The 15,011-nt window shown below is 48.9% G+C and overlaps 1 protein-coding gene across 8 annotated transcripts in view; it reads right to left on the reverse strand.

Moving 5' to 3' along the window:
- The window catches only part of ANKS1A (ankyrin repeat and sterile alpha motif domain containing 1A), an 836,994-nt gene that overhangs the window by 800,471 nt on the left and 21,512 nt on the right, over nt 1–15,011 (reverse strand). The gene's annotated exons all lie outside the window — the stretch shown is intronic.

The following is a 15,011-nucleotide window of genomic DNA, read 5'->3' on the forward strand; positions in this document are numbered from 1 at the left end:
ATTGTACTATAAAAAAAAAATAATAATAAACTTTAACATAAGAAGTAGGGATTGACCGATATCGTTTTTTTAGGGCCGATACCGATAATCGGTGGAGGTTAGGGCAGATAGCCGATAACTTATACCGATATTCCGGTATAAGTTATCGGCTATTTATCCCCCCTCGACACCGCTGCAGGTCATTGATTTAAAGTGGGCGCTTTAAATCAATGCACTGCAGTGGCTTTTGCGGTGCCATAGGGCGCCGCCGCCACCCGCTTCTCTCCCCTACCTGTCAGTGTGGTCCGGGCCATCCATCCTTCCTTCCTGTAGTGTCCGGGGGCGTTCCGGGTGAAGAGTGAACCGGTCCGGGCTGTCCTTCTTCTCCGGGGGTCATCTTCTCCACTCCGGGCAGGCTCCGGCCTAGTACGCTGCATAGACGCCGCTGCGCAGTGACGCTCGTGTGCAGCGACGCACCTGACGTCACGGCGTAGCGGCATCTATGCAGCGTACTAGGCCGGAGCCTGCCCGGAGTGGAGAAGAGGACCCCCGGAGAAGGACAGCCCGGAGCGGTGCACCCTCCATCCGGAATGGCGCCGGACACTACAGGAAGGAAGGATGGATGGCCCGGACCACCCCCATTACGGGTAAGTTTATTTATTTTTATTTTTTTTTTATTGACTCGGAGGGTGGGGGAGGGGCCCGACCGATATAGCGGCATGGGCAAAAATCCATACCGGTATACCGCCCAGCACTATGGGTGGGTGCGGTGCGGGGCATTATCGGCTTTTCGGCAAGGTAATTGCAGATACCGATAATAACCAAAATTGTGATTATCGGACGATAATATCGGCCATACCGATAATCGGTCGATTCCTAAAATATTATTATATATATATATATATATATATATATATATATATATATATATATATATATATATATATTGAAATGGGTACTCCACTGGAAAACATTTTTTTTTAAATCAACTGGTTCCAGAAAGTTAAACAGATTTGTAAAATATCTTAATCCTTACAGTACGTATCAACTGCTAGAATGCTCCACAGGAAGTTCTTTTCTTTTTGAATTTCCTTTCTGTCTGACCACAGTGCTCTCTGCTGACACCTCTGTCCATTTTAGGAATTGTCCAGAGTAGGAGCAAACCTCTCCCGCTCTGGACAGTTCCTGACATAGACAGAGGTGTCAGCAGAGAGCACAGTGGTCAGAAAGAAAGGAAATTCAAAAAGAAAAAAAACTTCCTCTGTAGTATACAGCAGCTGATAAGTATTGGAAGGATTACGATTTTAAATAGAAGTAATTTGCAAATCTGTTTAACTTTCTGGCACCAGTTGATTTAAATAAAAAAAAATAGTACCCCTTTAAAACAGAGTTCCACAAGCACAGAGGTATGGCTAGGTAGGAACAGATGGATTTTGGTACAAACACAGCCATAGATCTGGCACATCTTGCTCTGCAGCGGACTTAAAAAGCATATAGAAAAAGGTCACATGACCATGGCATCACTTCCTGCAAAGTGGGATAAAAGATGCACAAGAACCGCACAGTAGTGCGAGTTATGAAATATAATAACAAGCATTTGCGCTAAGGATGAAAGAGATACCCTCTGTCCCGCATTAAGAGCAATTCAAGCTTAAAGCGTACCTGTCATAGTGCAAAAAAAAGAAAAAAGTGATCTGTTACTCAGGACCCAATCCTGATCATGTGCATATAATTTTTATATGTCTCGGAACTATATACCCAGAGATATAAGCATTTATCTGCTGGTGAGTTACTTTTTGATTGTGCAGGCTGGAGGGGGCATGTTAGTCTGTCTACCTCACAGGAGCAAGCCTGTGCAGTCAGCCAATCAGTACTCTCTACTCTGTAACCCTTTTCTCTTTGGTTTTATGCTGTGTCATGTGTCAGAGGAAGATACTTGGAGCTTGCCTGCAGTAATCAGAAGACATTATGGTGAATTCATAACAGGATAAAATGTATAAATATAAGAATAGATCTTTATAAAATTGGTACAAGGATTTTTTAGATAAAAGTACAGCATTTTTATGAATACATGTTCTATCTGTTTTATCTTCTCCTAGTAAAGCTGGATGCTAATCAGCATAGCTGTCACTATGTGTGTCATTCATCTTTCACAGACTCCTGAATGTCTGATCAACTTCTTTGTCATTCAGGAGTCCGAGAAAGCTTTGACTATTTCAGCATGCTGGGAGTTGTAGTTTAGTAACAACTGAAGCTGCAATGTTTGTAAATAACTGTTAGAGCAGTGTTGCCTCCAGCTGTTTTAAAACTACAGCTCCCAGCATGTCCACACATCCTTTATCTGTAGTTTTGCATACACAATAGAAATCTCCTATACTGGATACCGGTATGCTTTAAGGACTATATCCAGTACGCTGTAAAATCTAGAGTAGTCTAAAAGACAGGCGACCCCTAGTGGCGGCTATTTTGAGCTTGAATTTCAGGTGAAAATTTTAATTTTTTTTAATAGGTGTATATTGTGAAATGTCATATTATAATGAGTCCCGCAATATATGAAAAGTTTTTAACAATGACAGTGCCTCTTTAACTTACCCATGATAAGAAACATTATTAACCCCTTAAGGACCAGGCCATTTTACACCTTAAGGACCGGAGCGTTTTTTGCAATTCTGACCACTGTCACTTTAAACATTAATAACTCTGGAATGCTTTTAGTTATCATTCTGATTCGGAGATTGTTTTTTCGTGACATATTCTACTTTAACTTAGTGGTAAAATTTTATGGTAACTTGCATCCTTTCTTGGTGAAAAATCCAAAAATTTGATGAAAAAAAAGAAAATTTGGCATTTTTCTAACTTTGAAGCTCTCTGCTTGTAAGGAAAATGGATATTCAAAATAAAACATTTTTGGGTTCACATATACAATATGTCTACTTTATGTTTGCATCATAAAATTTATGAGTTTTTACTTTTGGAAGACACCAGAGGGCTTCAAAGTTCAGCAGCAATTTGGAAATTTTTCACAAAATTTTCAAACTCGCTATTTTTCATGGACCAGTTCAGGTTTGAAGTGGATTTGAAGGGTCTTCATATTAGAAATACCCCTTAAATGACCCCATTATAAAAACTACACCCCCCAAAGTATTCAAAATGACATTCAATAAGTGTATTAACCCTTTAGGTGTTTCACAGGAATAGCAGAAAAGTGAAGGAGAAAATTCACAATCTTCATTTTTTACACTCGCATGTTCTTGTAAACCCAATTTTTGAATTTTTGCAATTGGTAGAAAGGAGAAAATTTTTACTTGTATTTGAAACCCAATTTCTCTCGAGTAAGCACATACCTCAACTCCCAGCATGTACGGTCTATCAGTGCATGCTGGGAGTTGAAGTTTTGCAACAGCTGGAGGCACACTGGTTGTGAAACACCGAGTTTGGCAACAAACTCAGTGTTTTGCAACCAGTGTGCCTTCAGCTGTTGCAAAAGCTACAACCCCAAGCATGTACTGACAGCGGAAGGGCATGCTGGGTGTTGTAGTTATGCAACAGCGGGAGGCATACTACATTGGCTGGGGATGCTGGGGATTGTAGTTATGCAACAGCTGGAGACACACTGGTTTGCTACTTAACTCAGTGTGCCTTCAGCTGTTGCAAAACTACAACTCTCAGCAGTCACCGACAGCCAACGGGCATGCTGGGAGTTGTAGTTATGCAACCAGCAAATGCACCACTACAACTCCCAGCATGCACTTTAGCTGTTTGTACAAGCTGGGAGTTGTAGTGGTCCAACAGCTGAAGGTACACTTTTCCATAGAAAGAATGTGCCTCCAGCTGTTGCAAAACCATAAGTCCCAGCATGCCCATAAGGGAATGCTGGGAGTTGTGGTGGTCTGCCTCCTCCTGTTGCATAACTACAGCTCAAAGCATGCCCTTTTTGCATGCTGGGAGCTGTTGCTAAGCAACAGCAGGAGGCTGTCACTCACCTCCTGCTGCTGATCGACGCTGCAGGTCAGTCCCACCGCCGCAGCTGCCGTCACTCCTGGGGCCCCGATCCCAACATTAACGCCGGGGATCGGGGTCCCCAGCACCCGGGGTGCACGTAACGCACCCGCTCACGTCCTCCGGAAGAGGGGCGGAGCGGGTGCGGGAGTGACACCCGCAGCAGGCGCCCCGATTGGTCGGCCGGGAATCCGGCCGACAAATCAGGGCGATCATGAGGTGGCACCAGTGCCACCTCACCCCTGCAGGCTCTGGCTGTTCGGGGCCGTCTCTGACGGCCCCGATCAGCCAATAATTCCGGGTCACCGGGTCACTGGAGACCCGATTGATCCGGAATCGCCGCAGATCGCTGGACTGAATTGTCCAGCGATCTGCGGCCATCGCCGACATGGGGGGGCATAATGACCCCCCTGGGCGATATGCCGCGATGCCTGCTGAACGATTTCAGCAGGCATCGGGCACCGGCTCCCCTCCGGCTAGCGGCGGGGGGCCGGGAATGGACAGGACGTACTCCTACGTCCTCGGTCCTTAAGGACTCGGAAACGGGAGCGTAGGAGTACGTCCATTGTCCTTAAGGGGTTAAATACCAAGGATGCACCGAAATTTCGGCTGGCGAAAATTTTTGCCCGCAAATGCTCCTTTTCGACCATTTTGGCTAAGGGGATTTCCTGCCAATAACTTTGGTGGCCGTAGCCTAAATTAGGGGTGTGGCTTTTATGCTCTCTGGTGTGAGATGCAGAAATGTACACCAGTATCTCACTCCGGCGCTACACTGCCTCATCCTTCCTGTGCCATAGGGAACTGTGGTCAGTCAGCAGTACATGCCCCCCCTCTCCTCCCCAGGTCTTGTGCGGCTGGGAGGAAGTGACTTAACCCTTTCACGGCTGACTGCTGTGTGTATACGGTGCAGCCGAGCAGCAGGCATATGAAGCGAGTTCAGGAGCTGAGCTTGCATCATACTGGCTAATGCCAGACATCGCTGATCCATGTGATGTCCGGCTTTAACCCTTTAGACACCGCAATCAAAGTTGATTGAAGCATCTAAAATGTGGAAAACAATCTGCGGTAGCTCAGTGGAACTGATCTGGACACCCGCAGGGTCCCGATCGGCTAAGAGGACTGGCAAAGCTAGCTTACCTTCGTCCGCCCTGTCCGATCGGTGCTACAATATTGCCTTAGCAGCCTGTAGTAATGGAGCACTGATAACACTGATCAGTGCTGTGCTATAGACTCCAATGTCAAAGCATTGATCAATGTCTAGAAGTAAAAAATTACATCTGTGTGTCCCAGCTGTTACAAAACTACAACTCCCAGCATGCCCTACAGCCATTGGCTGTCTGGACATGCTGGGAGTTGTAGTTTTGCAACAACTGGAGGCACACTGTGGAAAACACTGCCTTATGGGGACAAAAAATATTGTGAAAATAAATGTAAAAAAACAAAACCCCTCCCCCTAGATAAAAGTTTAAATCACCCCTCCAATTCCCCTTTTTCAAATAAAATAAAGTTTTCAAAAATAAGCATATTTGGTAATGCAGTGCGCATAAATGACCTAATCCAAACTATTAAAATATAATGTTAATGAAACTGCACGGTCAATGGCGTAAATGTAAAAAAAAATAAAAAAAATACCAATGGCCAGAATTGCCAGGGGGAGGTTTATCAATAAGTGCTGAGGAAAAATGGAATAGTTGTTCAAAGCAACCAGATAGGTGTGTACCCCTATAGTGTGTACTGGAGTCAATGTATGGTCAGTGGCAGTGCTGTGGCTCCAAGCCCAGCCAGTACCTTGTATAGCCACCCGGCATGTGTTCCGGTGTCACCTTCAAGTACATCAGTAACTAAAAACATTCTGATAATACAATTTTACAAAAACTAAAATTAAAAATAAGTGGACGGGGCAATGCATTTCCGGTTTTGGTTTTCGGCCAAGCAACGCCTAAATTTCCAGTTTCAGCCCAAAATTTCCCTTTCAAAGAATCCCTATTAGATACCATAACTTGACAGCAGGTATATGTGCAACATGGTTCATAATAATAGTGCGACATAGCACAGGAAAATTACATAGTAACATATTGGGTATTGTTGTAATCGTGCTGCCCTAAAGTATCAAGATTACATGTTAGTGTGACCGCACATTGAGTGGCATGAAGAAAGAAATCACTCCAAATTTGCAAAAGTTTTTTTTTCTTCACCTCAAATATTTTCTTCCATTTTGTTGCATATGTTATGGGACAAATGAATGAGAAGGCATTAGAGAGTACAATTGGTCTCACAAAAAAACAATCCCTTATATGGGTGTGAAGATTAACCCCTTATGGACCAAGGGCGTATGGGTATGCCCTGGCTCCCTGGTGCTTAAGGACCCTGGGTGTACCTCTACGCCCGTGGGAATTTCGGTTCCCTGCCACGTGCCGGGCCTGCAGGGACCGGGATGACGTGCAAATGCCCAGCCGGAAACCAACCCCTACCCCGCATGTCGGTGATCGCCACAAATCGCCAGTCAATTCAGACCGGCGATCTGCTGCGATTCGGGGTCATACGGGTCTCCCGTGACCTGGAAAATAAGGGGGATCGGGAGTGTCCAAGACACCCACGATCCCCCTGAAGGGATACTAGTGAGGTGGTAGGGGTGCCACCCCTCCTATTCCTGCTATTGGTCGGTCAGAAGCCGGAGGTCCACTTACCATCGGCGGAGGCGACCATCGGCTGGCTGCCTGGTGCGGCGTGCTGCAGACTACGGAAGCCGGTAAGTTGCCTAGCAACATCTGGAGGGCTACAGTTTGGAGACCACTATACAGTGGTTTCTAAACTGTAAACCTCCAGATGTTGCAAAACTACAACTCTCAGCATGCCCAGGCAGCAAACAGCTGACTCGGCATGCTGGGAGTTGTGTAGTTGCGTACCACCAGCTGTTGCATAACTATATTTCCCAAGATGCCTTTCGGTGATCAGTACATGATGGGAGTTGTAGTTTTGCAACAACTGGATGCACACTGGTTGGAAAATACTGAGTTAGATAACCAAACTTAACTCAAGGTTTTCCAACCAGTGTGCCTCCAGTTGTTGCAAAAGTACAACTACCAGCATGCACGGTCTGTCAGTGCATGTTGGGAGTTGTAGTTTTGCAACAGCTGGAGGTTTGACCCCCCCCCCCCATTTGAATATACAGGGTACATCCACGCGGGCGGGTTTACAGTGAGTTCCCTGCTTCAAGTATGAGCTGCGGCAAATGCCTAGCAGGAAACTCACCGTAACCCCCCGCCAGTGTTAATGTACCCCAAAAACACTACACTAACACGTAATAAAGGGTCAAACCCCCTTACACGGTCCCCCACAATAAAAATGAATAACTTATCATACGGCAGTGTTTCCAAAACAGAGCTTCCAGCTGTTGCAAAACTCCTCCTCCCAGCATTTCTGGACAGCCACTAACTGTCCAGGCATGCTGGGAGTTTAGCAACAGCTGAAAGCACCCTGTTTGGGAATCAGTGGCGTAGAATACCCCTGTGTGGCACCCCTATGCATTCCCTAATTCAGTCCTCAAATGCGCATGGTGCTCTCTCACTTTGGAGCCCTGTCGTATTTCAAGGAAACCATTTAGGGCCATCTCCATACTCGGAAGAAATTGCGTTACATATTTTTTTCTTTCTCCTTTTTCCCCTTATGAAAAGGAAAAGTTGGGGGCTACACCAGCGTGTTAGTGTACATTTTTTTTTTTTTACACTAACATGCTGGTGTTGCCCCATACTTTTTATTTTCACAAGAGGTAAAAGGAAAATTAGACCCCCAAAATTTGTAACGCTATTTCTCCTGAGTACGGATATAAAATGTAAAAATGTTGTGCGGGCGCACAAGGCTCAGGAGTGAGAGTGCACTATGTACATTTGAGGCCTAAATTGGTGATTTGCACAGGGGTGGCTGATTTTACAGCGGTTCTGACAAACGCAAAAAAAATACCCACATGTGACCCCATTTTGGAAACTACACCCCTCACGGAACGTAACAAGGGGTATAGTGAGCCTTAACACACCACAGGTGTTTGCCAAATTTTCGTTAAAGTTGGATGGGGAAAATAATTTTTTGCTGGTGTTACCCTAAATTTTTCATTTTCACAAGGGGCAATAGGAAAAAAAAAAAAAGCCCCCCCAAAATTTGTAACCTCATTTCTGCAGGCAAACTATAATGCTCAGAAGAGAAGGAATGCCATTGGGCTTTTGGTGAGAATATTTGTCCGGAATTGAAGGCCACGTGTTTTACAAAGGCCTCAGAGCTAGAACAATGGAACCACAGACACACACACACGTTCCCAGGTGTCTGACAGATTTTTGTAACAGTGGTCCGTGAAAATGAATAATGTAATTTTTCATTTGCTCAGTCCACTGTTCCAAAGACCTGTCAAACACCAGTGGCGTGTAAATACTCACTGCACCCCTTATTAAATTCTGTGAGGGATGTAGTATCCATAATAGGGCCACATGTGGGGGGGGGGGGGGGGTCCACTGTTCTAGCACCACGGGAGCTTTGTAAACGCAAAAGGCCCCAACCAAATTCTCTATTCCAACCAAATTCTCTCTACAAAAGTTCAATGGCGCTCCTTCCCTTTTAAGCATTATAGAGCGCCAGCACAACACAATGTCCACACATGGTGTACTTCCATACTCAGAAGAAATGGGGTTACAAGTTTTGGGGGGCATTTTCTCCTATTACCCCTTGTAAAAATTTTCTTCTTCATTTACACATCCAACTTTAACAAAAAGTCATCAAACACCTGTGGGGTGTTAACCTTCTTAGCAGTTATCCCGAGCGTGACTCGGGGTTAATTTTCCCTGCCAGGAGCGGTAACCCCGAGTCACGGTCGGGGTAGAATTGCAGAGTTACCGGCGGGGCTGCACGATATTTCGCAAAAGCAACGGAATCGCGATTTTTGCTTTCTGCGATATAGCGATACAGCCCCCGGGAAAACATGCGATTATCTGCTCGGGTCGGCTCCCGTGGCGGGGGCCGGCTAGAGCAGGTAAAGACAAAATACTAAAATTCAGTGTTTCCCTACCAGGGTGCCTCCAGCTGTTGCAAAACTACAACTCTCAGCATGCTCGAACAGCCGAAGGCTGTCCGGGCATGCTGGGAGTAGAAGTTTCACAACAGTTGGAGGCACCCTGGTAGAAAAACACAAAAAACCTTCTGTTCACCTAGTCCCGGTCCCTGCAGATGCCGTTCCCCCCTGTGTGGTCCGGGGTGTCCTCTCTTCATTATTCACCTTGTAGGACCTTTCCCTTTTCAGCCAATCACCGGCCGCAGTGGTGTCACTTGTCAGGGGAAAGGACTTGTTCTGTAGCAAATACACTAGGTTTGAAATCTGCCCAGCAAACCTAGTGTGTGTGTTGCTTCCGAACAAGAAAAGGCGACAAGGGGGGGATGACTGTGACAGGGGGAAATGTGACAAAGGGGGGGGGGGGGGGGGAGAATGTGACAGAGGGGGGGGGGGAGAATGTGACAGAGGGGGGAATGTGACAGAGGGGGGGGGGGAATGTGACAGAGGGGGGGGGGGAATGTGACAGAGGGGGGGGGGGAATGTGACAGAGGGGGGGGGGAATGTGACAGAGGGGGGGGGGAATGTGACAGAGGGGGGGGGGGCATGTGACAGAGGGGGGGGGGCATGTGACAGAGGGGGGGCATGTGACAGAGGGGGGGGGGCATGTGACAGAGGGGGGGGGGCATGTGACAGAGGGGGGGGGGAATGTGACAGAGGGGGGGGGGAATGTGACAGAGGGGGGGGGGGCATGTGACAGAGGGGGGGGGCATGTGGACAGAGGGGGGGGCATGTGACAGAGGGGGGGGGGCATGTGACAGAGGGGGGGGGGCATGTGACAGAGGGGGGGGGCATGTGACAGAGGGGGGGGCATGTGACAGAGGGGGGGGGGCATGTGACAGAGGGGGGGGGGCATGTGACAGAGGGGGGGGGGCATGTGACAGAGGGGGGGGGGCATGTGACAGAGGGGGGGGGGCATGTGACAGAGGGGGGGGGGGCATGTGACAGAGGGGGGGGGGGCATGTGACAGAGGGGGGGGGGGCATGTGACAGAGGGGGGGGGCATGTGACAGAGGGGGGGGGGGGCATGTGACAGAGGGGGGGGGGGGCATGTGACAGAGGGGGGGGGGGCATGTGACAGAGGGGGGGGGGCATGTGACAGAGGGGGGGGGGCATGTGACAGAGGGGGGGGGAATGTGACAGAGGGGGGGGGCGCATGTGACAGAGGGGGGGGGGAATGTGACAGAGGGGGGGGGAATGTGACAGAGGGGGGGGGAATGTGACAGAGGGGGGGGGAATGTGACAGAGGGGGGGGGAATGTGACAGAGGGGGGGGGAATGTGACAGAGGGGGGGGGAATGTGACAGAGGGGGGGGGAATGTGACAGAGGGGGGGGGAATGTGACAGAGGGGGGGGGAATGTGACAGAGGGGGGGGAATGTGACAGAGGGGGGGGAATGACAGAGGGGGGGAATGTGACAGAGGGGGGGGGAATGTGACAGAGGGGGGGGAATGTGACAGAGGGGGGGAATGTGACAGAGGGGGGGAATGTGACAGAGGGGGGGAATGTGACAGAGGGGGGAATGTGACAGAGGGGGGGAATGTGACAGAGGGGGGGAATGTGACAGAGGGGGGGGAATGTGACAGAGGGGGGGAATGTGACAGAGGGGGGAATGTGACAGAGGGGGGGAATGTGACAGAGGGGAGGGGGGAATGTGACAGAGGGGGGGAATGTGACAGAGGGGGGGGAATGTGACAGAGGGGGGGAATGTGACAGAGGGGGGGAATGTGACAGAGGGGGGAATGTGACAGAGGGGGGGAATGTGACAGAGGGGGGGAATGTGACAGAGGGGGGGAATGTGACAGAGGGGGGGAATGTGACAGAGGGGGGGAATGTGACAGAGGGGGGGAATGTGACAGAGGGCGGGGGAATGTGACAGAGGGGGGGAATGTGACAGAGGGGGGGAATGTGACAGAGGGGGGGAATGTGACAGAGGGGGGGAATGTGACAGAGGGGGGGAATGTGACAGAGGGGGGGAATGTGACAGAGGGGGGGAATGTGACAGAGGGGGGGGAATGTGACAGAGGGGGGAATGTGACAGAGGGGGGAATGTGACAGAGGGGGGGGAATGTGACAGAGGGGGGGAATGTGACAGAGGGGGGGATGTGACAGAGGGGGGAATGTGACAGAGGGGGGAATGTGACAGAGGGGGGATGTGACAGAGGGGGGGAATGTGACAGAGGGGGGGAATGTGACAGAGGGGGGGAATGTGACAGAGGGGGGGAATGTGACAGAGGGGGGAATGTGACAGAGGGGGGGAATGTGACAGAGGGGGGGAATGTGACAGAGGGGGGAATGTGACAGAGGGGGGAATGTGACAGAGGGGGGGAATGTGACAGAGGGGGGAATGTGACAGAGGGGGGGAATGTGACAGAGGGGGGGAATGTGACAGAGGGGGGGAATGTGACAGAGGGGGGGAATGTGACAGAGGGGGGGGAATGTGACAGAGGGGGGGAATGTGACAGAGGGGGGGAATGTGACAGAGGGGGGGAATGTGACAGAGGGGGGAATGTGACAGAGGGGGGGAATGTGACAGAGGGGGGGAATGTGACAGAGGGGGGGAATGTGACAGAGGGGGGGAATGTGACAGAGGGGGGGAATGTGACAGAGGGGGGGAATGTGACAGAGGGGGGGAATGTGACAGAGGGGGGGAATGTGACAGAGGGGGGGAATGTGACAGAGGGGGGGGAATGTGACAGAGGGGGGAATGTGACAGAGGGGGGGAATGTGACAGAGGGGGGGAATGTGACAGAGGGGGGGGAATGTGACAGAGGGGGGAATGTGACAGAGGGGGGGAATGTGACAGAGGGGGGGAATGTGACAGAGGGGGGGAATGTGACAGAGGGGGGGAATGTGACAGAGGGGGGGAATGTGACAGAGGGGGGGAATGTGACAGAGGGGGGGAATGTGACAGAGGGGGGGAATGTGACAGAGGGGGGAATGTGACAGAGGGGGGGAATGTGACAGAGGGGGGGAATGTGACAGAGGGGGGGAATGTGACAGAGGGGGGGAATGTGACAGAGGGGGGGAATGTGACAGAGGGGGGGAATGTGACAGAGGGGGGAATGTGACAGAGGGGGGAATGTGACAGAGGGGGGGAATGTGACAGAGGGGGGGAATGTGACAGAGGGGGGGAATGTGACAGAGGGGGGAATGTGACAGAGGGGGGGAATGTGACAGAGGGGGGGAATGTGACAGAGGGGGGGAATGTGACAGAGGGGGGGAATGTGACAGAGGGGGGAATGTGACAGAGGGGGGGAATGTGACAGAGGGGGGAATGTGACAGAGGGGGGGAATGTGACAGAGGGGGGGAATGTGACAGAGGGGGGGAATGTGACAGAGGGGGGGAATGTGACAGAGGGGGGGAATGTGACAGAGGGGGGGAATGTGACAGAGGGGGGAATGTGACAGAGGGGGGGAATGTGACAGAGGGGGGAATGTGACAGAGGGGGGGAATGTGACAGAGGGGGGAATGTGACAGAGGGGGGGAATGTGACAGAGGGGGGGAATGTGACAGAGGGGGGGAATGTGACAGAGGGGGGGAATGTGACAGAGGGGGGGAATGTGACAGAGGGGGGGAATGTGACAGAGGGGGGGAATGTGACAGAGGGGGGGAATGTGACAGAGGGGGGGAATGTGACAGAGGGGGGGAATGTGACAGAGGGGGGGAATGTGACAGAGGGGGGAATGTGACAGAGGGGGGGAATGTGACAGAGGGGGGGAATGGTGACAGAGGGGGGGAATGTGACAGAGGGGGGGGAATGTGACAGAGGGGGGGAATGTGACAGAGGGGGGAATGTGACAGAGGGGGGGAATGTGACAGAGGGGGGGAATGTGACAGAGCGGGGGAATGTGACAGAGCGGGGGAATGTGACAGAGCGGGGGGGGAATGTGACAGAGCGGGGGAATGTGACAGAGCGGGGGAATGTGACAGAGGGGGGGATGTGAATGTGACATGGAGGGGGGGAATGTGACAAAGGGGAGGAGAATGTGATAAGGGGGGGGGAATGTGACAAGGGAGGGGGAAATGTGACAAGGGAGGGGGAATGTGAAATGGGGCGGGGGGGAGATGTGAAATTTCAATGCAAAAAATGGTACCACTTTTGGTAAAAATTTCCAGACATAATCATACTGCCAGGGAGGTTAAGGCTCACTGTACCACTTGTTACATTCCACTGAGGGGTGTAGTTCTTTTTTGCAGTTACGGCACCATAGGGGTTTCCCAAATGTGACATGCCCACCAGAAACCATTTCAGCAAAATTTGCTTTCCAAAAGCCAAATGTGACTCCTCTTCTGAGCATTGTAGTACACCCGCAGTGCACTTGACGTCCATACATGGGGGTATTTTTATACTCAAGAGATTTTGGGGGACATTTTCTCCTATTAACCCGAGAATTTAGCGAAAAATAATAATTTATTTACACATCCAACTTTAACGAAAAGTCGTAAAACACCTGTGGGGTGTTAAGGCTCACTGGACCCCCTTGTTATGTTCCCTGAGGGGTGTAGTTTCCGGCACCATAGGGGCTTCCTAAATGTGACATGCCCCGAAAACCATTTCAGAAAAACTCACTCTCCAAAATCTCATCGTCGCTCCTTCCCTGAACCCTCACAGAGCACTTGACATGCACATGAGATATTTCCTTACTCGAGAGAAATTGAATTACAAATTTAGGGTGATTTCTCTCCTTTTACGCCTTGTATAAATTAAAAAATTAGTATACAAGAACATCCAAGTGTAAAAAATGAAGATTTTAAGTTTTCTCCTTCAATTTGCTGCTATTCCTGTAAAAAACCTAACGGTTAACACACTTACTGAATGTCATTTTGAATACTTTGAGGGGTGCAGTTTTTATGATGGGGGTATTTCTAATACTAAGCCCTCTCAAATCCACTTCACAAAATTTTCAAAATCAGAATTTTTCAGGGACCAGTTCAGTTTTGAAAAATTGGAGTGAAGTGAAGTGTTACTCATAAAGGGTGAAAAGTAAACTATGAAGGGGGGCAACAATGAAAATTGGCCGGGACCTTAAACCCTTAAGGCCCGGGGTTTTTCCCGTTTTTGCATTTTCGTTTTTTCCTCCTTACCTTTAAAAAATCATGACTCTCTCAACTTTGCACCTAAAAATCCTATATTATGGCTTATTTTTTGCACCACCAATTCTACTTTGTAATGACGTCAGTCATTTTACCCAAAAATCTACGGCAAAACGAAAAGAAAAAAAATCATTCAGACAAAATTGAAGAAAAAAAACGCTGTTTTGTAACTTTTGGGGGCTTCCGTCTACGTAGTACATTTTTCGGTAAAAATTACACCTTATCTTTATTCTGTAGGTCCATACGATTAAAATGATACCCTACTTATAGGTTTGATTTTGTCTTACTTCTGGAAAAATCATGACTACATACAGGAAAATTAATACGTTTAAAATTGTCATCTTCTGACCCCTATAACTTTTTTATTTTTCCGTGTATGGGGCGGTATGAGGGCTCATTTTTTGCGCCGTGATTGATAGGACTTCTTGATCGCTTTTTATTCATTTTTCATGATATAAAAAGTGACCCAAAAATGCACTATTTTGGACTTTTGAATTGTTTTGCGCGTACGCCATTGACCATTGCGGTTTAATTAACTATATATTTTTTATAATGCGGACATTTTCGCACGATGCGATACCATATATGTTTTGTTTTTATTTACACTTTTTTTATAGGAAAAGGGGGGTGATTCAAACTTTTAATAGGGGATGTGTTAAATGATCTTTATTCACTATTTTTTTCACTTTTTTTGCAGTGTTATAGCTCCCATAGGGACCTATAACACTGCACACACTGGTCTTTTCCATTTGATCAGTGGTTTCTCATAAGAAACCACTGATGGATGATTCTGCCACTTGACTGCTCATGCCTGGATCTCAGGCACTGAGCAGTCATTCGGCGAT

The sequence above is a fragment of the Hyla sarda genome, chromosome 2 (genome assembly GCF_029499605.1).
Source record: "Hyla sarda isolate aHylSar1 chromosome 2, aHylSar1.hap1, whole genome shotgun sequence".
Lineage (NCBI taxonomy): Eukaryota > Metazoa > Chordata > Amphibia > Anura > Hylidae > Hyla > Hyla sarda.